Source organism: Lynx canadensis, chromosome X, assembly GCF_007474595.2.
Source record: "Lynx canadensis isolate LIC74 chromosome X, mLynCan4.pri.v2, whole genome shotgun sequence".
Taxonomy (NCBI): domain Eukaryota; kingdom Metazoa; phylum Chordata; class Mammalia; order Carnivora; family Felidae; genus Lynx; species Lynx canadensis.
This window is the reverse complement of record NC_044321.2, coordinates 107,715,007-107,738,503: the sequence shown is the minus strand read 5'-3', so window position 1 is coordinate 107,738,503 and position 23,497 is coordinate 107,715,007. Positions and strand designations below refer to the sequence as shown.

Genomic DNA, 23,497 nt, shown 5'->3' with positions numbered 1-23,497 from the left:
ATCCTCTGAAATGAGCTGACCTAATCACGTGGCTCTGTTTCCCGTTGGACATTTCCTTGGTTCCTCTCAGTTATAAAAAGCAACGCAGTCTTCAGAGTCTAGTGAAAACCAGCAGTGAGGTAACCTTGGAAGGAAGCATAAGAATACCGTTCCTGTTTCTGTCTTCATACCATTGCTCACGTTTATTTCGGTAGAGATGCTCCTCTTTTGACCCGTCTTAAATTACACCCATCCCTCCGCTGTATGTTGACTAACCTGGCATTAAAACTTAATACTTTTTCAAAAAAAAAATTACAGCCATCCCTCAAAATGCATTTCAAGTTTGCTGCAGTAAAAAAGAAAAAAAAAAAAAAAAAGCTTTAGGGAGAGAGCGAACTTGTATTTGCATTCTGGCTGTCTTCCTCCTAAGACTTCACTCCCTTGTTCACCAAACGGGGGTCATTGCCCCGACTTCACAGGACTACTGCAGGATTAAATCAGGAGGGCCAAGTCGTACAGCGTCTAGCCTGGTACCTACCGCATTCTTGGTGCTCCATAATTGTTAGTTTCCTTGAAAATAATCTTTCACAACCAGGCTACACGTGTCTCCATCCTCTCTGAATTACTAAAACAAACTCTACCAACGCTTTCCAGAAATAGTCTGCAGTGGCCCCCACGTTCCATTCCTAGGGCGCAACGCGATCACCCAGAGGCTGGCATCTTATAATCAGTAAAAATAATAGAAGCCAACACTCGATGGACATTAACCATGCTCTAAGCACTGTGCCGAAATTTTAGCTGCGTTGCCTTATGTCATTTTCACAATGAACGAGGGGTTGTCCTTATTCCCGCTTTACAGATGAGCAAATGGATGCTGGAGTAGAGTCATTTTTGCTTACAGTCGTGCAGTCGCTAAGGGCAGAGTCAGGGTTCAGAGCAAGGAAATGAGATTCTGGAGGCCACCCTTGGAACAGCTCCACTCTGATTCTTCTTTCTCTGCTCATCTAGACAGTTGTAGAAAGACTGAAATCTGCTTTGTATTTTGCTACCCAAGAAAGCTTTCGGTCGTCTAAAGCTTGCCTGCATGATTCTTCAAAATATTGACTGGTCCCGGCATTGATCCTCGGGGCACACCAATTTTCCTACTTCTCCAAAAATGCCCCTGCCTATCCCTGCTCTTGCTTTTCTGCCTATACGCCACTTCCCTATCCTTGTCAGAACACTACTCCACAGTTCCATGGTGACTTAACTTTTTTCAACAGTGTTTGGTAGGGGACCTTGTCAAGGGCCTTTTCAAAATCTAAATAGATTACATCCACTGGTTTTCCTTTGTCCACATGCGCATTTATCCTCTCAAAGAATTCTAGTCAATTAGTTAGGCATGATTAACCCTAAGTGCTTTGTAAACTGTAAAACACTACACAAATGGTGGTTAATTTAATTTACAGGAAAAATGATGCCTTACCCCCAATAGGTTACACTTGGCTAACATGTTCAGTGATCCTACCAGCCTGGAGCTCCTTCGGTCCCCTTTGAAATGTTTCTCATGGAGAGGAGACTCACTGGCAATCTGCCAGGTTCATGGTACAATAGCTGTTTGGAACGACAAGCCATATACTTTGGTCAGCTGTTACACAATTTTACCCCAAATCTGGGTAGATGCCATCTGGTCCTGGTGATTCATCAACATCCATTTAGTCAACTAGGCTTGGAACACTCTGTGCGTTTACTGCCGTCTCACTTAGAATTCCAGATTCCTTCCTCCAAAACACAACTTGGGAATAAAAAAACAAGGCTCAGAGTGGGTTCAGACTCTATTCTGTCTCCCTCTTGTCCCCGCCCAGACCTTTTACACCATAACCAGCAAGCGGTCCTACTGACCAGCCGCCCTGGCTCACATCTTCCCTTGTTTCGCTGAACTGGATGAAGTGCAGGACACGTCGTTTTCTCTGTTCCTGACTTTCTTTCTAGCTCCCATGTGTCCTGGGCCAAGCCCCTTCCTCTTTTTCGAAGTCAGTTTCTCCATTTGTGAAACAAAGAGCGCGCCCAGTTCTTGCAGGCCATTCTAGTGCCAGCAATCCGTGATGCTGTTCCTTTATTTGGCTTTGGTCCCCGGCAGGGTGCTTATTTGGGTCTCGGGGACATCTTCTTTTGTGTTTTCTTCTGACCTCGTAGGTTCCCTGCTTTCTTACTTCATGTCTCTTGTTACGTAAGATGGTGGCAATGAAATAAAATCATCATCATCATCATCATCGTCGTCGTCGTCGTCGTCATCAAATCAGCCACGCAAAGCATTTGGCATGGTGCCTGGCACCGAGTAAGCACTCAAAAAAACCTATCTACTATTAAAGCAGCTGGTCTGTTGCTGCTAACTGCTGACCTCTGGAGCTCAAAGAGCCTGCAGACGTAGCTTAGAATTAGCTTGTTTTATTAGTTTGTTTGTTTAAGACTCATAAAAGGCAATTACAACCAGGTAACCAACACGCAGCGATATCCCCAGTACCCCTTGCTACTCCAAGTGGGGTCCGTGGACCAGCAGCATCCGTATCATCTGGGAATTTGTTAGAAACGCAGACTTTCAGAGCCCACCTCAGACCTGCTGGGTCATAAGGTCATGTTGACAAGGTCCCTAGCTGATTCGTTTGCCCCCTTTCCACCTTGTAACCGAGCACTTGTGGCATTTCGGTTTAATACGTGAAGCATCTGAAAAGCCACTAAACTGGCCACAGTGAGCCAAGTGTTCCAGGAATATAAAAGATGCCTGAGGCCCGGTCACCCATATGATACATTAGGACACTTGGGTTCCAGGTCTAGCACATTTATGCACAGCGGGACCTTGAGCAAGTGATGTCGTGCTCTGAGCCTCAGTTTCTCCAGCTGTAAAGTGGGGCTGCTCACCCTCACCGGTCTCAGTGAGTTGTTGTGGAAATCAGAGGCATAATGAGTACCCAAGTGCTTTGCAACCCGTTAGGCTCTACAGATATTTATAACGACCAGGAGACATTATTAATGCAAAAATCTCTGGAAGCTCTTTGGCTTTCTCAGCGTCCATAGTTCGGCACGAATTTTCTGCAAAGATTGAATTTAGCCCATGAGTTAGAAAATGCTCTTGCGCTGAACACCGTGTTCAAGCTCCCTTCCAGGGACGGATCGTCCGTGATGGACCTGGTTGCCATCAGCACTGTTCCCAGTTATTGGCCTTGTCAAAGCTCTTGCTGTCAAGCTGTTTGGGAAGCTGGCTGGTCCCAACGCTTTGGCTGGGGCTGACTTCTGAGAAGCTTTGCAAGCTCTGGCCAGGTGTCCCCAGCCAAGACACGATGACTAAGCATCTTAAGCATCTGCCCCCTCTCTGCCAAGTCCCCACTCTCACCCACACAGAAAACCATGCATACACAAGCACATACTCACGTAGGTGCTCAGGTGTGCGCGCACACACACGCCTGCTGTTGGAAACACAACTGAAACACGTGCTCAGAAAACAACCCAGCGAGGAACACGCATTTTAGAGGTATCTGTTACCACTCCCTCACCCCCTTCCTCCCTGGACTTGTTTTTACTCCAGCTTGCACTACTCCGTGGGTACAGCCAGAACATTCCGGTGAGCCTAATGTCTTTATAACTGCGAGTCAGGAAAAGAAGGTAATCTTGTCTCGAGCTGCGTCAAAGATGGGGGAAGTGATCGTGGATGCCGTGAGAGCCTAGCTCTTTGGATGAGGGATGTGGAAACAGGCTGTAGAAGACAGACACGTTCCTTGTTGCCGTGTGGGAGTAAGGTGGCTTGAGCTGGTTGGTGGGGACCCGAGGAGTGGACTTCGTGAAACGCGTCTTGGGCTTACAACTGGAACCGATATTCAAACCGCATGGACGTTTCTTACCCATTCAGATGTTTCTTGTGGAAACGTTCGCCCTCAAGAAACTTTCAGTTTCACCATTGTCAGTGTGGGGACTGAAAAGAGAAAACCTGCCACTTGTTCCTTGGCTGAAGGTCAGGGTGAAGATGAAATCCAGGCCCAGACAGGTCCCTTTCGCCAGCCTGCACGGTCGTGTCCAGGCGTTGTGACACGGAACAGCTGTTTGCTCTGCCCGACCAGTCACCTCCTCCCAGCGGTGCTGGAGTGAAGCCATTAAGACTCAAAGCTGTGGGCCCCATGAGTCTCTATACTCCATATTTCCTCCTTGCTGTTACTTTGCAATCCGGAGGCAAAAGTACAACTCAAATGAAAAACCAAAAAAAAAACCAAAACGGCATTTAAAAATACTTTTTAAGCCAATGATTTTCATTCATTTTTTTTTTTTTTTTTTTAGTGCATCAAGTGTGACCTTACATTCTGACTCCTAGCAAGCCTGTGCACATAGGGAGACGAAGGACACTTCGATAGCTTAACTCTTCTGAATTGTGCAGTCAGACCTTTGTCATGTGGGCCGGTAGCCACGTTGTATGAATAAATTCATTAATGGGTTGGCTTGGCGACAAGGATAAAACCCATGGAGGGACTTTATAATGGGCCTTTTCTCATGGGCGATATCTGCAAGCTTATAACACTTCACAGCAAATCAGATTACCTGTTGCAGAATAAGTAGAAAGTTTGTTGAGGAATGAAATGTCCTGGGTGTTTTGTTGTTGGTGGTGGTGGTGGTTTTGTTTCTTTTTGTTTGTTTGTTTGTTTGTTTTTTGGGAAAGTTGCTGAGTCCTGTTCAGAGATTAAAGTACATGTGAGGGGCATCTGGGTGGCTCAGTCGGTTAACCATCCGACTTCGGCTCAGGCCATGATCTCACGGTTCGTGGGTTCGAGCCCCACGCCGGGCTCTGTGCTGACAGCTCAGAGCCTGGAGCCCGCTTCGGATTCCGTGTCTCCCTCTCTCTGCCCCTCCCACCCTCACACTCTGTCTGTCTCTCTCTCTCAAAAATAAATAATAAAAAAATACATGTGAAGACAGTAATATATCTATTTATACTGCCCTATTGGTCATAAGTCCAGGAACAAATTATGACAGTTGCCCCAAAATGTATTCTACAGTTTGACAATCCTACTTCCTCTGGACCCTCTGCTCTTCTCTAAGTAACCCGCTTCCAGAATTCTCAGGTATCTCGTAATGACTCCCTCCAACCTTCTTTCTCGTTACGTCAGTCCCTCAAACACGTGACCCCAGTGTAAGGGGGCCTCACGTCATTCACTGTGATATGGATCCCATCTGATGGATGAACGCAGTACCCGCCTACCCTCGGGCTACTGACGCTTGAGACATTCAGCTCTCAGAGTCAGACAATCTCAGTTCGGTCTCGGCCACTTGCCAGTGCTGTGGCCTTAGACAAAGTCACTGAGCTCCTCTGAGGCTCCGGTTCCTCATCTGCAAAAACAACGATAAAGTATTTCCTCACCTGCCCACTTCACAAGTTGTCGAATGAAACACAGGTGCCTGGGTGGCTCAGTCAGTTGAGGATACGACTTTGGCTCACGTCATGGTTCATGGGTTTGAGCCCCACTAATTAGACTCACTGCTGTCAGCACAAGAGCCCGCTTTGGATCCTCTGTCTCCCTCTCTCTCTGCCCCTCCGCCGTTCATGCTCGCTCTCTCTCTCTCTCTCTCTCTCTCTCAAAAATAAAGTAAAAACTTTAAATTGTAAGGCAGTTTCTCATTTAGGGTAATATTGTTAAGATTGGTTAGTACCATTGGGTTATAAGTTTTAGTTGCCAAAAGCCTGTAGCTAAAATTATAAATTAAGTCCCCGAGGTTCTGGCCAACAGTTTTCATTATGATATGCTCCATCTTCTCCACCCCCAAGGTGGCGTTTTCAGTTACTCATTAACTTGTTTTTAGCCCAGTGAGAAGGTATTTAAACAATGACAAATATGTCTGCCCTAGTCACAACAGTGGTAGTCACCTACATCTTGAAAGAATCACAGCTAGTTATGTTTTGTTTTCTTTGGTGTTAGTGGGACAGTGAGGGCAAGGGTGGATGAGTTGGGGAAGGTCAAGAAAGGGCCTGTGATTTTTTTCCATTCTATCTTGCTCTTAGCTATAAGCAATCTGCTTTCTTGCCTTGATCTTTTCGAGAACAAACGCCATAGGGAAGCTGGAGGAAGCAAAGCTTATTATAATAGCACTCCTCATGCAGATAGAGACCAGGTGCTTCTTACTGATCGATTGACAAGACGGCCAATCCCATCTCACCCCAGAGCTTCGTGCAGTTTCCATGGCTCACAGAGATGGATTTTGATGCGAGCTCTAACTGTGAGTGATATTATCTGCCTGTTCAGTAAGTGTACTCAGAAAAGGCCCTTCCCCATGCTTTAGTGTTGACTAGGGAATCAGTACAGGTAAGCTGGTGATAGACGAGAGTAAGGGAAGGTAAATACTTTCCGTAAAGTTACTGTAACTTGAGATGCTTTAAGGAGTGTGTTTCTTATTATTCGTGAGCTGTTCGGGGGTTCGCTTTTCTAGGCCTACTGCCCTGTGATATTTTCCTACCTGAGCCATTAGGCTAGGAGGCTTTTATCAAGGGTAATGCCATGATAGTTCTACTTGCTGGTGGGCCTTACATGGAACTCTAAGAATTGGGGGAGTGTTAGGAGGAGTGTGAGTGACCCGTGGCCATTGTATTAGAGTTTGGGATCAGTTTCTAATTAACAGGAAACCGTTGAATGTATGAATCTCCCTCAATGGCGCAGTTGATTTTCTCTGGATAGAGCCATGTTGGGAAGTTCGTGACGGCCTCAACTGAATTGTGGTCGTCTAGTGTGGACAGAAAGGAACGGGAGGGAGAGATTTGACACTTAGCTGGTGGAAAGCTGGAGGAGGAAGCAGCAGGAAGGTGGCAAGCTCAAAGCCTTGAGATGAGCTGCCGAATAGAAGTGAAGCAGTCTCCGTAAGGAAACATCCACAAGGGGTCTGGGAAAGCAGGTGTGTATGCCAGCGAGGGGGAAGTGCTCGCCTGCAAGAGAAGAATATCGTATCAGAAAGATGTGATGTCTAATTAAACTTGTGTGGTTTGTGACGATCTCTTGCGAGAGCCAAATCAGAGGAGCTCAGTAGAACAAGGAATCACGAGCCCGCAGAGCGAGGCAGAAACTGAAGGTGTCGAGTGCCTCCAGTCCTGGTGGCCGCACGCGGAGATCAGACGTGAAGCCAGGCTGAGGTCCTGCTCGAGGGGAAGAGGGACCCAGAGCCACTGGATGCTTTGCAATCACTCTCCGTCCACAAAACGCCCGCAACTACACACAAGCGTACAAACGTCTCCAAGTCTCTTTTTTCAATTCAGACCACGCGGTCCTTTCACTTTGCTTAATATGGCAAGAAGGTGTGGCCAGTATCTGTTTCTCCCCCTTGTTTGCCTGTGTCAGGTGCAAGGAGAATTCCAGTTTGCATCGGTAGGAATGAAGTTACTGGCAAGTTTTTGTTTGGTTGGGTTTTTTTTTTCTCTTGTTTGATTTGTTGTTGTCGTTGTTGTTGTTTTTTAAAGGAAGCCTTGTTATAGTGCCTGCCTACGTACATACCTGGCTAAGAGAGGTTTAATGATCTGGCAAAATGATCCATGGTGTTATGGTTCTTCACATTTCTAAATATACTTACTGATTTTTAAACACTGCCTTTTGATCTTTTTCCTTTTTTGTTTTCTTTCTTTCTTTCTTTCTTTCTTTCTTTCTTTCTTTCCTTCTTTCTTTCCTTCTTTCCTTCTTTCTTTCTTTTTCTTTCTTTCTTTCTTTCCTTCTTTCTTTCTTTCCTTCTTTCTTTCCTTCTTTCTTTCTTTCTTTCTTTCTTTCTTTCTTTCTTTCTTTCTTTCCTAATGGGTATTGTAATAAGCCTTTAAGGTGAGAATGGGAGACCAGTACAGACAGAATCTCTTAATTTGTAGCTCCGTGATGAACTTAAGTGGTAATATAATTACCAAATAAATAAAAATAAATAGAGGCTACTCTGTAAATTCTGGTGTTGGAGACGAGTCTACACCAGAGCAGAAAGCAATTTCATGAGCAACTTCAGGAGGGGGCTCCAGAGCAAAGTAGTGTCCTTGACTACCAATGAGCTCCTCAGAGGGTAGAGAGCAAGTCATTTTCATCGCGTGTGTATCCTTGTCAGCCGTCAGTCACCAACCTCTACTTTCCTCCCCCACCTTGTCTTGTTGTTGCCCCTTAGTAGAGGTTCAGTAAATATTTCAGTTTTCCACATGCGGTGCTGACTTCTCCACATTTGCTTCCTTTTGCCTCAGACTTGGTAGGCTTTAACCTCACTGCTTCTGTGATTAGCTTCCTCCAAAGTAGCCTTTGACTTCTAGCAGCTGAAATTGTGAGCAAAGACACAGGAGATCCCTGTTCCAGTCAACACGAGGGTAGGGGCCCCTGTGAGGCGGGCAGGACTTGCTGTGTGGGACGCGGTATGTTGCCGCCTAGAGTGTCTCCTGAGGAGAGCGAGCAGGAGGGTGAAGAATTGGCAAACAGAGTCCGTGGAAGGATAGTGAAAAGATGTAGTGATGTTCAGTCTGTACAAGAGAAGAATTAGGGAACCACGAATGTCATCTTGTAATATTTAGAGATCTTGCATGTGGAAGATCAAAGCAGATCTGGAACCAATGCATGGAATTTACCCAGGAGATCTATTTTGACTGACGAAAACGTGAACTTTCTAACCCTTTGAGCTGTTCCCCAGTGGCAGGGATTGCTCTAGGAAACAATCAACTTCCTGACTCTGGTGATATTTGACTAGAGATTGAATAGCCATCTATCAGAAAGATTGGCTGGGTGAGGGTGGAATAGGATGTCGCAGAGTGAAGAGATACCTACATCGTGGGCTCTTGACTTGCATGAGCCTCAGTAGCTCTGAGACGCGATGGTTTCACGATGACTCACTCACGCAAAGAGAGCGAAAGAGAACCAAGATGGCGGAACAAGCCAATGAGGCAATTTTTCTGGCTTGGGGGGGAGGAAAGAGGAATGGAGAGGCTACTCTCTGGTTGTACTGGAGCACATGTCACCAGTTTTGATTCTCTGCAGCCATTTTCCTAAGCAAATGGATCCTTAGGAATAACAGAGACTTTTCCAGGGAGCAATTCTTTTCAACATCCTGTCTGTCCCTCGCAGCCTCTAGACCTCCAGTTCTCATTTCTCCCCAATTATTGGCAGGCTTGTGGCCTTCCTGGCCCTGTGTTGAAAAGCAAACTGGGTTCCAGTGCTTCCTCCAGCTATAAGTGGTTAGCCCTAATGGCGGAATAGTCAATAGCAAGGTTGTCCAGTCCACACCCATCTCCCACACCACTCTCTCCCTTCTGACCCTGGCCTCACAGAATAGATCAGCGCACCTCAAGTTATCTGTGGGGAACGACCGGGAAGGCGGGGGGTTTGCCCCTCCCGGATCTGTCATTGACCAATAGCTGTGTAACATATAATAAGAATGAATTAGTACAAAAAGGAAATCACAAAAAGGACAGCAAAGTATAGGCCGCAATTTTTTACTTAGGAGACTCAACAGACTTCGAAATTTCTCTATCAAATTGCTATAAAAATTGCTAAGCGCTTACTTTTTTTTTTTTTCCGAGCGCTTACTTTCGATTTCTGTGCTTATCTTCTCACAGACTGGCAAAAAATAGCAGAGCAGCAGACCGCACTCTGAGTAGGGAGCAGTAGCCTGCTGTCTGTGTCTCTGCCTTGTGTCCCCCTAACTGTCGGAGCCGATGGTGGAACAGACTCAAAAGCAGCAGGTGAAATGGGGGTGGGGTCGGTGGTGTGCAGTTATACGTCTGTATGCAGTCTCATCACATTGGTAGCTTGACATTGGCCGTGATGGAAATACTTACACCGCAGACATCAGCAAAAACTACAGATCAGGGCTGGATTTATTGTTTTGTTGATCGTTTAGACTCTAGACTTCAGAAAGCGGTGGGAAAATGTTAGCAATGTGGATTAAACTCAGTCGTGTTGGCTCTGTAGCCATTACATCGTGAATCGCACAACACGCTGAGGATCCATTCTTCAGTGTTTGAAAGCTATTATCCGATTTAGCAGAGAAGTCACCGTCATCGTTGACAAAGGAGTGGGATTCTGACAGGTATCTTTGTAATTTCATTGTTGTCTTATTCCTGAATGTAAACCAATATATCAGCCAGTGCTCTTGCAGGAACTACACTTGCTTGTCGGTTGCAACCCCGCTTTGGCTACCAGTGCAAGAGCTTGGCAAAAATCAATGAAAGAGGGGCGCCTGGGTGGCTCCTCGGTTAAGCGTCCGACTTCGGCTCAGGTCATGATCTCACGGTTCACGAGATCGAGCCCCGCGTCGGGCTCTCTGCTGACAGCTCGGAGCCCGGAGCCTGCTTCGGATTCTGTGTCTCCCTCTCTCTCTGCCCCTGCTCCACTCGCACTCTGTCTCACTCTCTCTCAAAAATAAATAAACATTGGGAAAAAAATTTTTTTGAATCAATGAAAGGGTTCTGCGAGAATCAATTGGCTATTTGGAATTTCTAATAAAGAGTATTGTATATTTTTTAGTATTTGGAAATTGTGTGTTCCGCATCCTTTATTCCAGCAAAAATTAAAGTAAATTGACATGCGTGCTTTTTTTTAAAGAGCAATTTGTTGAACATTTACCAGTGTACCATGGGGTGAAAAGGTACTTTGGAAGATTGTTTTCCTTCCTTCATCCCTAATGGTTCTAGGCTTAAATCAATCGCTTTTTGCACCAAGAGTGAGGGAAAATTCCTCTCTTCCTAAGTTATGCTAGAAATTCAAGAGCCCCTCGTTTTCAGTTACTCACAAATCTAGGGAATCCTAGACTTGGAAACTTACTAACTTGGAAACTGTTAACCAGATCTGTAAACTTTTTTCTCAAAGCCTCTATTGAGGTTGATGGGCTCTCACTGAAATCTCTGTGCTCACCACTGGAAATCTCATAAGCTCCACCCCATGAGACAAGAGTCTTGTAGGCCAGCTCATGGGACATCGAGGCGAGGGCCACTTTTAGAGTCCAGTCTCCCCGTATCAGACGGCATTACGGCAAATGAATACCGTGTGCCGGTATTAGCCCTGGTTTCACAGAGTTGGAGAGGAACTCCTAATATCGGGTTACATTTTGTTGGCTTCGTAATCACTTTTTTAACCACCGACCATATGGGCAGAGGTTGGAAGGAAAGCTAAATTTGGAACACACCCCCACTCTCCTTTTCAACATTTCTTTCTTGTTTGTGCAGGGAGGCAACATATTACTCATACGCTCATATAGCACCAATTGCTACAGGTCTAAGGAACGAGATTCTCCCAAAATGTGGTCAGATCAGGGAATTGAATAGGTTTTTTTCTACAAATATGCAGGGGCATGCAGGAGTATCTGTGCTCTGCTTCTGCGGGTTTCGGAACCTGTCTGTGACACACAGCACTGGACGGCTTAAGTCCATAATGAACAGAAACTTGGGGATTTTGTGTCTGTGGGTTCATAAGTTCTTTCTCATTTCTAGTCAGCATCCAGGGATTGCACCTTTCTGCGCTAATATCTTTCTGACTCGGGCTTTTTGGAGCGTGGAACCACGAATTTTTCTATTAATTTGTTGTCGTTGTTGTTCTAGCTTTCCTTCTCCCCACACACCACTTCACGTGGAATGATCGAACAGGGAGGATGGATTTGTCTGGGGCAGTGGTAATGCTTCGGGCAGTATCTGTGGAAATCAGGTGCGTTTCAGTTCTAGGATGTCTTAAATGCGACTCCGTAAGTCATACGTCAGCCTAGACCCGTACTCGTAGCACCTCAAAGGGATTTCGAACCAAGTTTGGCTTAAGGAATGGAAATGAGTCTGCCTTCCTTCAAAGAGAGGTTGCAGTCTTCCCGCTGACTGTTGGCCAGCTTGGAGTCCAATGGGCGTTTTCCTTGCTCTCCCTGGATTCTGGGCATGAATGAGGAATGATGGAGCCAAATCCTTGAGACCAGTCTTTCTTAATCTAGATTAAGCCTCACTCACTGTTCCTGAACTTGTTGTTCTGCTCTTTAAGGCCTGCCTGGGCCTTTATGAATTCCTGTCTTTGGAATATATATAAAGCACTTAGTCCTGGCCCTGCTCCCTAGTGGGTTCCAATAAATGATGGCCGTTAATACTATGCACGTGCTGGCCCATTAGCCCATAATGCTTTCCCTTTCTCTACCTTTAAAACTCAGCTCATGGGGTGCCTGGGCGGCTCAATCAGTTAAGCATCGAACTTCGGCTCAGGTCATAATGTCATGGCTTGTGGGTTCGAGCCCCGCGTCGGGCTCTGTGCTGACGGCTCAGAGCCCAGAGCCTGCTTCGGATTCTGTCTCTCTCTCCTCCCCTTTCCCGCTCATGTGCACGTGCGCGCGCTCTCTCTCTCTCTCAAAAATAAATAAACGTTTAAAAAAATTTTTTTTAAATAAGAAAGAAAACTCAGCTCAGATGTAGCTTCCTTGTCGGTGAAGCTGTGCCCTAGACGGAGTGCTATGTTAGTACCCATTCTAGCATTTATCAATTTGAAGTCAGACAATTCCCAATGCCTGACACAGAACTGGTGCTCAACGAGTTTTGGTTGTATGACTCTGGCCGTACACAAATGAATAAGCACAGTACCTACCCATGAAGCTCCTGGTCTAGTTGGGAGCGGTGAGGGGAGGCGGAGAGGACAGATACCTAACCAGATAATTATAATGTAATATGGTTAAAGCACTGATTGCAGCATGCACGGGGAGTTGTGGCAGCACAAAGGAAAAGCTTCAAACCCACACTGGGGTGGTGAGAAACTGAGCTGAGTCTTAAGCAATGTAGAGGAGTCAGGAGAAAAGGGGAGAGCATTGCATGCTGGGAAGATAGTATGAGTTAAGACATGGTGGTGAGAAAGATCATGGTGGTTCTAGGAAAAAATACGCAGTTTGGTGTGGCTAGAGAAGAAAGAGGTAAGAGGTTAGGCTGGAAGATTAGTTAGGGGTCAGATCGTGAGAGCCTTCTATGCCTTGGTAAGGAGCTTGGCCTTGATCCCATAGCAGGGTCTATAAATTCACAACATATGGCTCATCAGCCTCCTGAACCACCACCCCTCTCATGGCAGACATCGGTAATCAATCACAGCACCCCACTGCACTGGGCCCAGATGTGACCTCACAATCCTTTTCAACATAACGCTGCAGGGAACACCACCAAGAGCTGGAAGGCAGCACTCTGGTTGGCTGCTGCTGTGTGTGTGTGTGTGTGTGTGTGTGTGTGTGTGTGTGTGTAAGTTGGGAGTAGGAGAGAGTGCAAGTTATGAGAGAATTATGACTTGGTTAGAATTGCATTTTGGAAATCTTCATGAAGAAGAAATCTTTAAGCAGAAGAATCAACAGAGCCTGATTGTTCAGATATGGCAAGAAGAGGAAGAAAGGGTAGTCAAGGACAAGGTCAGTGTTTCCACTCTGGGCAAATGGACAGATGCTAATGCCCTTCAGAGAAAGAGTGAGCATGAAAGAGGTAATGACAGGTTTGGTGTGATAATAATAGTTCATTTTTTGAGTGCTTACTATGTGCCAGGCACTCTTTTAAGCATTTTACACGAAGCAATTTATTTTATCCTCCTGACAACTGTGTGGGGTGGGTACCATTATTATTTTTGTTTTGCAGATAAAGAAACTGCACAGAGAGGTGTAAAATATTGAAGAACTAACAAAATCAAGGGCACTGAGAGAGAACACGAGGGCAAGAAAAGCTGAAAACATATCACTGAGTCATTTGGATGAATATGGATAGAGCCAACCAGGTCGCCAGGCACCCATGCTAGAGTTTATCAATTCATCTTAAATGTTTTGGAAACCAAAGGATTTATTATTCTTGGAAGAGGCCCACCACGATGTGTATAAATCCATCTTGCCTTCACCATGGCTGTTCTGCTCACAAGGGCAAACATCCGTAGGAATATGAATTGAAACAAGCGTATCCAAATGATGACCTCAATGGTTTCCAAATGAATTTTCAAACCTAAAACACATCTAGCGTTTGTAAAATTAAAAGGGCGAGGTTAGAAGGGTATTGAATTTTAAGAGAGTACATCACGTTAAATTGTGCTGCTTTTTTCCGGTGATTAAGCTTTTCTTACTTCAGTAATCATACTACATACATGTATATTGTGCAAACATATAGACTTGCTTCATTTAATAACTCCATACTTTCCAAGGCACTTCCTCATCCCCTGTTGGAACGCTCCAGTCAGGAATCCAGTTTCTTTAGGGAGCATGCTGTGTCAATGGCTAATACACGTGTTCTTATTTTCCTGTTAGCTTCACGTCTGCTCTCTTGCTATCTGGGCCGTGTCAGTGTCGCGGGGGCAAAAGCACTACCAGGAGTCAGGCACCGTAGCCAGGAGGTGACAAATGTCCGTGCCCTGCAGGCTGAGAACACAGGTCAGCACTGGAGTCCAGGTGCAGTGAGGACTGTGCTGTCTGGGATTTCAGACCCCCGAGGCCATGTTGCCCATTAACCCTGAACTCAGACCATGAGACCATGAATTTGCTAATGATCCCACAGTGTCCTCTGGAATTTTTTGTAGCTATAAATGAGCTATAGATGTGCATCTTTTGTCCGAACATGCCAGTCTCGTTACCACCTCTTTACTTTTGCTGAGACCATTACCTCTGCTCGCAGTGCCCTCTGTTCTCCCGTCCTGATGCCTCCAAATACTTCAAGACCCACCTTCTCCACAAAGGTCATTCTTGTGGCCTCAGCCTTCCAGAACTCTTTCTTTTCCAAACTCCTTATATCCACTATTCTGTAACAACAACCAATTAGCAGATTGTGCCTTACAAATAACTTCCAAATTCATCATCTGCTTAAATCCTTCCTACAACCCTGCAAGGTTGGCTTTAATGTTAGCTCTTATAGAAGAAACAACTGAGGCCCAGAGAGTTAGTTAGGTAACTTGCCCAAGGTCAACGGGGAGTTAGAGCTAGAATCGGAGCCCTGACCTTTCTGATAACAAAGCGCACTTCCATAACCACCTCGTTTCATGGGCCAACACATGTAGCTGATAAACATTTGTTGATGACCATTCTTGACCTTTTCCATGGAGTTGATGATGCTGAGAATCAAAATAACCTCAGCAAGGATAGTTTGGAGCCCCTCCAGCCTTTAGGGCGTGGTGGCATTGGGAGGGGCAGAAGGAACAGTGCTCAGCCCAGTTGAATTGAACTATTTGGAACTATTGGGAGAATTTTATGTTTTCTCCATCTTTCTTTCTTTCTTTCTTTCTTTCTTTCTTTCTTTCTTTCTTCCTTCTTTTTATCTTTTTGTTGTTGTTTAATGTAAGCTCTACGCCCAACATCGAGCTCAAACTGACAACCCTGAGATCAAGAGTTGCATGCTCTACTGACTGAGCCAGCCAGGCACCCCTTTTCTCCCTCTCTGCATATACGTATACATTCCCCATGTCTTTCTCATGAATCATAGTTCCTCTGGGTACCTGTGCCTGGGCCCGAAGAGGAGGGACTGAAGAACGCATGGTCTTCAAGTAATTCACTCCTCTTTTCCGCTTGAGAGCTGTAATTATTGATCCACAGCATATTCTTGTGCTCCGTGACCATCTGGCCTAAGTACATCCTAGGCTATCATTTGCTGGGGCGGCAGTTGGTTTGGACAGCTTATCCTGAAGGTAGCTTTGGAAATGTGCATAATCTTGGTTCTGGGAGACTGAGCAGGCAGCCAGGGTAAAGGCCCCATGTGCCGTTCTTGGGCCCAGTGCCCCAGCTAAAATAATACATTCAGAATTATTCATGATCCCTTCAGACCAACTCTCAATTTTAAGTTGTGTGCTTGTGAGCGAGCCTGGCTTCTTGTAGGTCTTCGGTATGTTACAGAATTGCATGTTACAGAGATTCATAATGAACGTGGGAGTGAATCTTATTCCAGCAGTAGTGGTAACAATAATAATAGCAGCAGTCAGAAACAGAACAACACTTACCACTGATCTCTCCATGCTGACATTGGCCTAAGTGAGTCCCAGCCACATTTTTCTCTACAACACCCTGCGAAAGGTGGGTAATACTAGAACTCCCATCTTACAGATGAGGAGGACAATGAAACTCGGAGAGATTATGTCTCCAGGTCACACAGCTAATAAATAGTTGAGCCAAGGGTCAAACCCATGCCTCTTTGGCTCCAAAAGCCATGAAACTACAAATACTAACCTCTGCTCTGCCGCCTCCCTTTCTCTTCCTGTTTCATGGTACTCTTATCTGTGCCACGTGAGCCTTTCAGTCTGCAGCCCACAGAGACCCACAGGCACTGCTTCAGCCAGCGCTAAGGTCAACAAAAGGGTAATGACCAGCATTCAGCACTAAGGGTCTGAAACTGGTCGTTCTTACCATGCTGTGCTCCGCTGGCCAACCCTTGAGCCTCATTACTCTTGGCTCTCCCAACAAAGAAGGTTGAGATAAGAATGCAAATGGAGTGCTTGGGGTGATATGACTAAATTAATGTGATCATCCTGGACTTTTGTAAAAACATAAGACAGATCTGGTCTAGTACTTCTACTCCACTTTCCCTCGGGTCAAGACAAAGAAAACTCATAGTCAGCTTTGCTGGCAAGCCAAGATTGGAGATGTTCCATAAAGAAGAGGTCGGTTAAAAAAATCTACCACGTTAGCTAAAAAGTATAAATTTGTTCATAGAGTCTAGTAAGAAATGATCAACAGGTCTAGCCAACTTGAACCGACGGTTATCTTTGGTTCATATAATGTGGCCAATGAGAATGGATAATCTCTTCTTGTATAAAGAATGTTGCTTTTATTAATATGGGTCTCTGTTGAATCTCATTTTAAATGTGAGCTGATGAACTGATCCTTTTTTTTAAGTGACACCTTTATTAAAGTATAATTCACATAACTGTACACTTCAGCCATTTTAAGTGTAGAATTTTATGGGTTTTAGCATATTCACAGAATTGTGCAACTATCACCACAATCAATTTTAGAACATGTTCATCACCTTTAAAAGAAGCCCATATTCCTTAGCCACTACCCCCCACTTCTGACTACCCCCTAACTCTAGGTAAACACTAATCTACTTTCTATTTCTATGGATTTGCCTTTTCTTGAAATTTCATATAAATGGAATCATACTATTTATGTGGTCCTTTGTGACTGGCTTCTTTCATTCAGTACAACATTTTTAAGATTCATTCATGTTGAAGCACTTATCAGTAGCTTATTTCTTTTTATTGCCAAATAATATTCCATTGTATGAATAGATCACATTTTACTTAACCATTCATCACTTGATAGAAATTTGGGTTGTTGGGGCGCCTGGGTGGCTCAGTCGGTTGAGTATCTGACTCTTGATTTCAGCTCAGATCATGATCCCAGGGGGATCGAGCCCCATGTCAGGCTGTGTGGAGCCTCCTTAAGATTCTCTCTCTCTCTCTCTCTCTCTCTCTCTCTCTCTCTCTCTCTCAAATAAAAAAAAGGAATTTGGGTTGCTCCCACCTTTTGACTATTGTAAATAATGCTGCTATGAACAAGACTTTGTATGGACATGTTTTCATTGCTCTTGGATATATAACTACGAGTAGAGTTCCTGGGTCCCAAGGTAACTCTTTAATATTTTGAGAACTGCCAGACGTTTTTTTCAAAGTGGCTACAGTATTTTCCATTATCACCAGCAGTGAGTATTCCAGTTTCTCCACATCCTCTTCGATATGTGTCATTACCTGGCTTTTAATATAGCCAACCTAGTGGATGTGGCATGGTATTCACCTGTGGTTTGGATTTGCATTTCCCTGATAACTAATGATGTTGAGCATCTTTTCATGTGTTTATCAGCTGTTTGTGTTTTTCTTTGGAGAAATGTCTATTCAGTTCCTTTGCCTATTTTTAATTGAGTTAGTTTCCTTTTCACTGCTGAGTTTTAAGTGTTTTTTATATTCTGGATACAATAGCTTGATCAGATATATGACTTGCAAAGGTATTCTCCCATTCTTGAGTTGTCTTTTCACTTTCCTGATGGTATCCTTTGAAGCAGAAAAGGTTTTAATTTTCATAGTGTCAAATTTATGTATTTTTCTTTTGTTATTTCTACTTTTGTGTCCTATCTAAGAAACCATTGCCTGGTCCCAGGACACAAAGATTTACGTCTATGTCTTATTCTAGAAGTTTTGTAGTTTTTGTTTTTATATTTACATCTTTAATCCATTTTAGTTAATTTTTGCATATGATGTGAGGTAGGGGTCCAAATTCATTCTTCTGCATTCTCCAATTATGCCACCACCATTCATTGAAAAGACTAGTTTTTCTCTTTTGAAGTCCTTGTAACCTGTCAAAAATCAATTGATGGCAAATGTGAGAGTTTATTTCTAGACTCAATGACTCTATTCTATTAATACATACTTATGCCATTTACACACTGTCTTGATTACTATAGGTATGGAAGTAAGTTTTTAATTGGGGATGTGTAAGGCCTCCAACTTAGTTCTCCTTCTTCAAGGCGGCTTTGGCTATTATGGGTCTTTTGAATTTCCACATGAATTTTAGTATCAGCTTGTCAATTTCTGCAAATTGTAGAGCAATTTGGAGGTGTTGACATCTTAATAATAAGTCTTCCAGTCAAGTGGGATGGCTTTCTGTTTTATTTAGGTCTTCTTTAATTTCTTCCAACAATGTTTTATACTATTCAGAGTGTAGGTTTTGTAATTCTCTTATTAAAGTTGTTGTTTTGTATTTTATTCTTTTTGATATTATTATAAATGGAATTGCTTTCCTAATTTAATTTTCAGATTGTTTCTTTGTACGTTCTTGTATAGAAATACATTTGATTTTTGTATATTGATGTTATATTCTGCTTCCTTGCTGAACTCATTGATTAGTTCCAATATTTTAAAAATAATTTCCTCATGATTTTATACACATAGGATTACCTTATCTACAAATAATCATGATTCCACTTCTTCCTTTTCAATCGGTATGCCTTTTATTTTCTGGCCTGATTGCACTGGCTATAACCTCTAGCTCAATGTTGAAAGGAAGAGGCAAAAGCTGACATCCTTGTTTCTGATCTTAAAGGAAAAGTTCTCATGCATTTACCTGTAAGCATGATGTTTGGTCTGGGTTTTTTTGTTTTGTTTTGTTTTGTTTGTTTTTTTGTGGATGCCCTTTATCAGTTTGAGGAAGTTCCCATCTATTTCTAGATCATTGAGTGTTTTTATCATGAAATGGTGTTGAATTTTGTCACATCCTTTTTCTACATCTGTTGAAATAATCGTGTGGGTTTTTTCTTTATTCTGTTAACATGGTATATTGTTTGCATTTTGTATGGTAAACCAACCTTGCATTTTTGGGATAAAGCCCACTTAGTCATGGTATGTAGTCCTTTTTTCATGTTGCTGGATTTGTTTTGCTTATGTTTTGTTGATAATTTTACACTCATATTTATAAAGGATATTGGCCTGTATTTTTTTTTCTTGTGATATCTTTGCCTAGCTTTGGTATCATAGTAATGCAGTCTCTTAGAATAAGTTGGAAGTGTTTCCTTCTCTCCTAGTTTTTGAAAGATTTGTGAAGGATCACGGTTAATTCTTATTTCAACATTTGGGAGAATGAAGCCATCCAGACCTGGGCTTTGTCTATTCAGATTTTTTATTTCTTCTTAAGTCAGTTTTGCTAGTTTATATATTTCTATGAATTTGTCCATTTCATCTAGGTCATCTAATTTGTTGATTAATAGTTGTTCATAATATTCCCTTCATAATCTTTAAAAAAATTATTTCCATAAGGTCAGTTGTAATGTCCTTTTTTTCATTCCTGATTTTAGTAATTTGGGTCTTCTCTATGTTTTCCTTGTTCAGTCTAGCTAAATGTTGGTCAATTTTGTTGATCGTTTCAAAGAACCAACTTTTGGTTTTATTGATTTTCTCTATTGTTTTTCTGTTCTCTATTTCACTAATTTTACCTCTAATCTTTACTATTTCCTTCCTTCTGGTTGCTTTGGGTTTAATTTGCTCTTCTTTTCCCCATGTGTTAAAGTGGAAGATTGGGTTATTGATTTGGAATCTTCTTTCTTTTTTAATGTAGGTGATGATAGCCATAAGTTTCCCGCTAAGCACTGCTTTCCCTGAATACCATAAGTTTCAGTATGTTATATCTTCATTTTCATTTATCTCAAAGTATTTTCTAATTTTCCTTGTGATTTCTTCTTTGATCGATGTTTATTAGGATTATGTTGTGTAATTTCAACATATTGGTGAATTTCCCAAATAACTTCCTGCTGCTGATTTCTAGTTTCACTCCATGGTGATTGGTGAACACACTTTGCATGAGTTCCATCCTTTTTAAATTTACCAAGATTTATTTTATGACGTCGTGTATAGTCTGTTCTGGAGAATGTTCCATATGCACTTCAAACGATTGTATATTCTGCTGTGAGCTGGTCCATTTTATCTGCAAGGTCAATATGAAGGTATAAACTACTTTCTCAACTTCATAGTTTAGAACAAGATTCAATCGATAACCCTCCACGTCCTTCTGAAGAGGGCACGTGATTCACAATTACCGTTTGACTTTAGAATTGAAAATAAGCCTACAGGAAGTCTTCTTTCCACTCCCAATTCTTCTGCCTTTTAGAACCATAGAGGCAGCACTTAATTATCCACAAGGAGAGGTTTCATTTTGTGGCCTATCTGAAGTGATCTACAACGTTCAGTCCTTCTGCCATCCCTCCCAGGCTGAGGCTACTGGTGTAAGCCAGGACAGGAGAAAGGGGATTTTGACTACATGAACATGGTTGTTTGTTAACCTGTTACTGAAGCCATGGAGACTCAGTAAGTATGAAACCTACATTTGACTAATGTTCCTCAGCCTCCTTGATGACCAAATCAGATCAGCCGTAGAAAATGGCTCTCAGGACACCTGAAAAAAGTAGCCAACCTAAATGCATAGAGCCCAATGGCTGAGTATGAGTGGCTGGATGAAGTCACATGTGATGCTTAAATTGTCTATTGGTATCATTTATGGCATTTTTAAAAAGCTGGCTATCCCTCAAAAAATGAGTTCTGGAACTAATTTCCTATTTTAAATGGTGTTCAATATTGTCTTTTGTCAGCAAAACCATTCTCACTTGTAGATTTATAAGGTAATGCAAATAAACATCAAAGAAACAAAAATATTATGATCAAGCAAGATGTGGGTTTTAGGACAAAAAGAAAAAAATTTGATCTCTTTTCATGATTCTAAATTCTCATATTTATGCCATACACATATGTATAAGTTTATAAAGCTATGCAATAATAAAATCACAGACTTTCACAGTAGGTAAGTTTAAGATTGAAACACAGGAGAACCGTTTCTTATGAGATTTTTTGAGTTCTTATATGAACGCTCTTAAAATCCGACCATGGAATATCCTGTCTCTAAGTAATAAAATTGGGTACACTTGCTACAGCAATATAAAGATGGCCAAGGACCAACATGGAATGGTGAATCACTTTAGGCATTTGGTCATGGAGCCAAAGACCAGGCTCTCGGACCTAGACTGTGCATCTAATTATCTTTCAGTAAATCAGGCTAGTGAAGGCACTGAATCTCCTGCTGGGAAAAGACGGAAGCCCAAACTCAATGGGGCCTAATTCTACTGGGAGCTTGGAGAATGGATGCCTTTGAGGGAATTGTTGTGTTCAACTTAGAATGAGTCATCTGCAGATGTGCCCATTTCATATTATATTCGTTAATACCTCTGTTTTAAAATGTTCTTTTTTTTTTGTACAAATGTGTTAAAGCTGATGTTTCTAGCGTAACCAAAATTTATGTAATCTAGAAATAACTTCCATCTGCTAATACTTATGCAATATGGAGATGGCTTTTAAGAGCTTACTGTCTGTATCTGTAGGGACACTACATGGATAGGTGTTTATGGCCACATGTGTCTCACATTTAACCATAAAATGGATACCAACATCCATCCAACACAGGGTGATTTGAAATACGACATTTAATTCTCAAATGTTGGTTTTGCTCAGAAAAATACACAACTTTTCTGGTTGGAGAAGAATTTATGGAATGTTGGTTAAAGGCTATTATAATTAAAGTTGCATCTTTAGTTCAGTTAAAGCTCCCATAGATAGTGGTGATGATGAGCAAGGTTCACGGCCATGGACTGTCCTATAAGGAAAGGCAGCTCTTGTCTCCAGCTTCCAGGAACTGCTGGAATCATGATTTCTCACACACACACACACACACACACACATACACACACACCCCAGCATCCTACTCTTGGCTCTGAAACCTTCCTAACTGGTTGGAGACAGAAAAAGAGCAGAGACATAGCAGCTTTTAAAGGATTGTGGCCCCAAGGTTAAAAGCTTATCCACACTGAACAACTGCTCTAGCTTGTTCATTCATTTCTTCATCTGTTACTCATTTTTTCATGCCTTCTGCAATTTCACCTACCCAGCCTTTCCAATCGAATCCCTTGCTTCTCACACAGTCCAGCCAAACTGTTTCCTGAAAATTTTCCGTGTTTTCATGTCTCCATGCTCATATGCCTTTTTTCTCTATCGGAATACTTCTGTCTTTCCTTTCACATAGCCCTTCCCCTTAGCCTCCGCATATCCAAACCCACCCATACTTTCCAGCCCCAGTTTAAATGCTTCTTCCTCCATGAAGTCTTCCCTGCTCTTAAAATACTCCTACCCAATCTGGAAGTGATCGCTCCCCCCTCTAAATTCCCTGTTTCTCTGTACCTGGTTGAGACAGTGTGACAACAGATAAGAACATAGCCACTTATGAATTTTATAGCTTTGGACAAGAATATTCTCTGAATATTCTCAGGTCTTCAATTTTGTAAGATGGGCATAATGCCACCTGTCTCATAGGATTCTTAGAAGGATTAAATGGGATTATGTACCTAAGAATCCACACAGTAGATGCTTTATCAATGACAGCTGTCCTTGTTGGCAGGGACCATGTCTTGTTCAGCTTTATACTCGCAGCACTTAACATTGTGCCTGGCCCAGAGTGGGTACTATGTGAATGTTTGTGCACTGAATAGGCACCCATTTAGTTAATTTGAATGTGATGGAGAGGGAGAATGGGCTTTCCAGCCATCTGGGAGGTGATCTGTCATGTCTGTCCCTTGCCTTCCAATGGCTTCCCTGTTGGCCTATAAAGGGGAACTGCCCTTTGTGGATTGTCTCCCTTCCTAAGTTGGGGATCAGGTTGAGCAATGAAAATTGGGTGCTTAGTGCTTCATTTTAGCCTCTGGTTATTCTCTGAGCATTTGTTCTTCTGTGTAGGGCTTAGAGCTCATCCTCTGCTAAAGATTGAATTCATTCCGAATTTTGCATTGCTACATTTTAAACTGATTTCAACCAGTTTGGTAGTTTGTTTATCCTTGGCCAATATGACTTCCTTTTCTCTCATAATCTCTTTGAAAGGTTCCATAAAGTTTTTGGTACATTCAAAAGATCATGAAATGTTTTATATGTAAATAAATAAGAAATGCTTTGGTTTCTCCTAAAGTGCCCCCTCTGGTAAAGTCAAGAGGAAAACATGTGTTATAAATGGGCCCTAGTTTTTATTTGTTGGA

At 42.8% G+C, this 23,497-nt stretch overlaps 1 protein-coding gene across 1 annotated transcript in view; it reads left to right on the top strand.

The window, feature by feature from the left end:
* Positions 1-23,497, top strand: part of GPC3 (glypican 3) — a 430,661-nt gene that overhangs the window by 376,382 nt on the left and 30,782 nt on the right. The window lies entirely within an intron of this gene.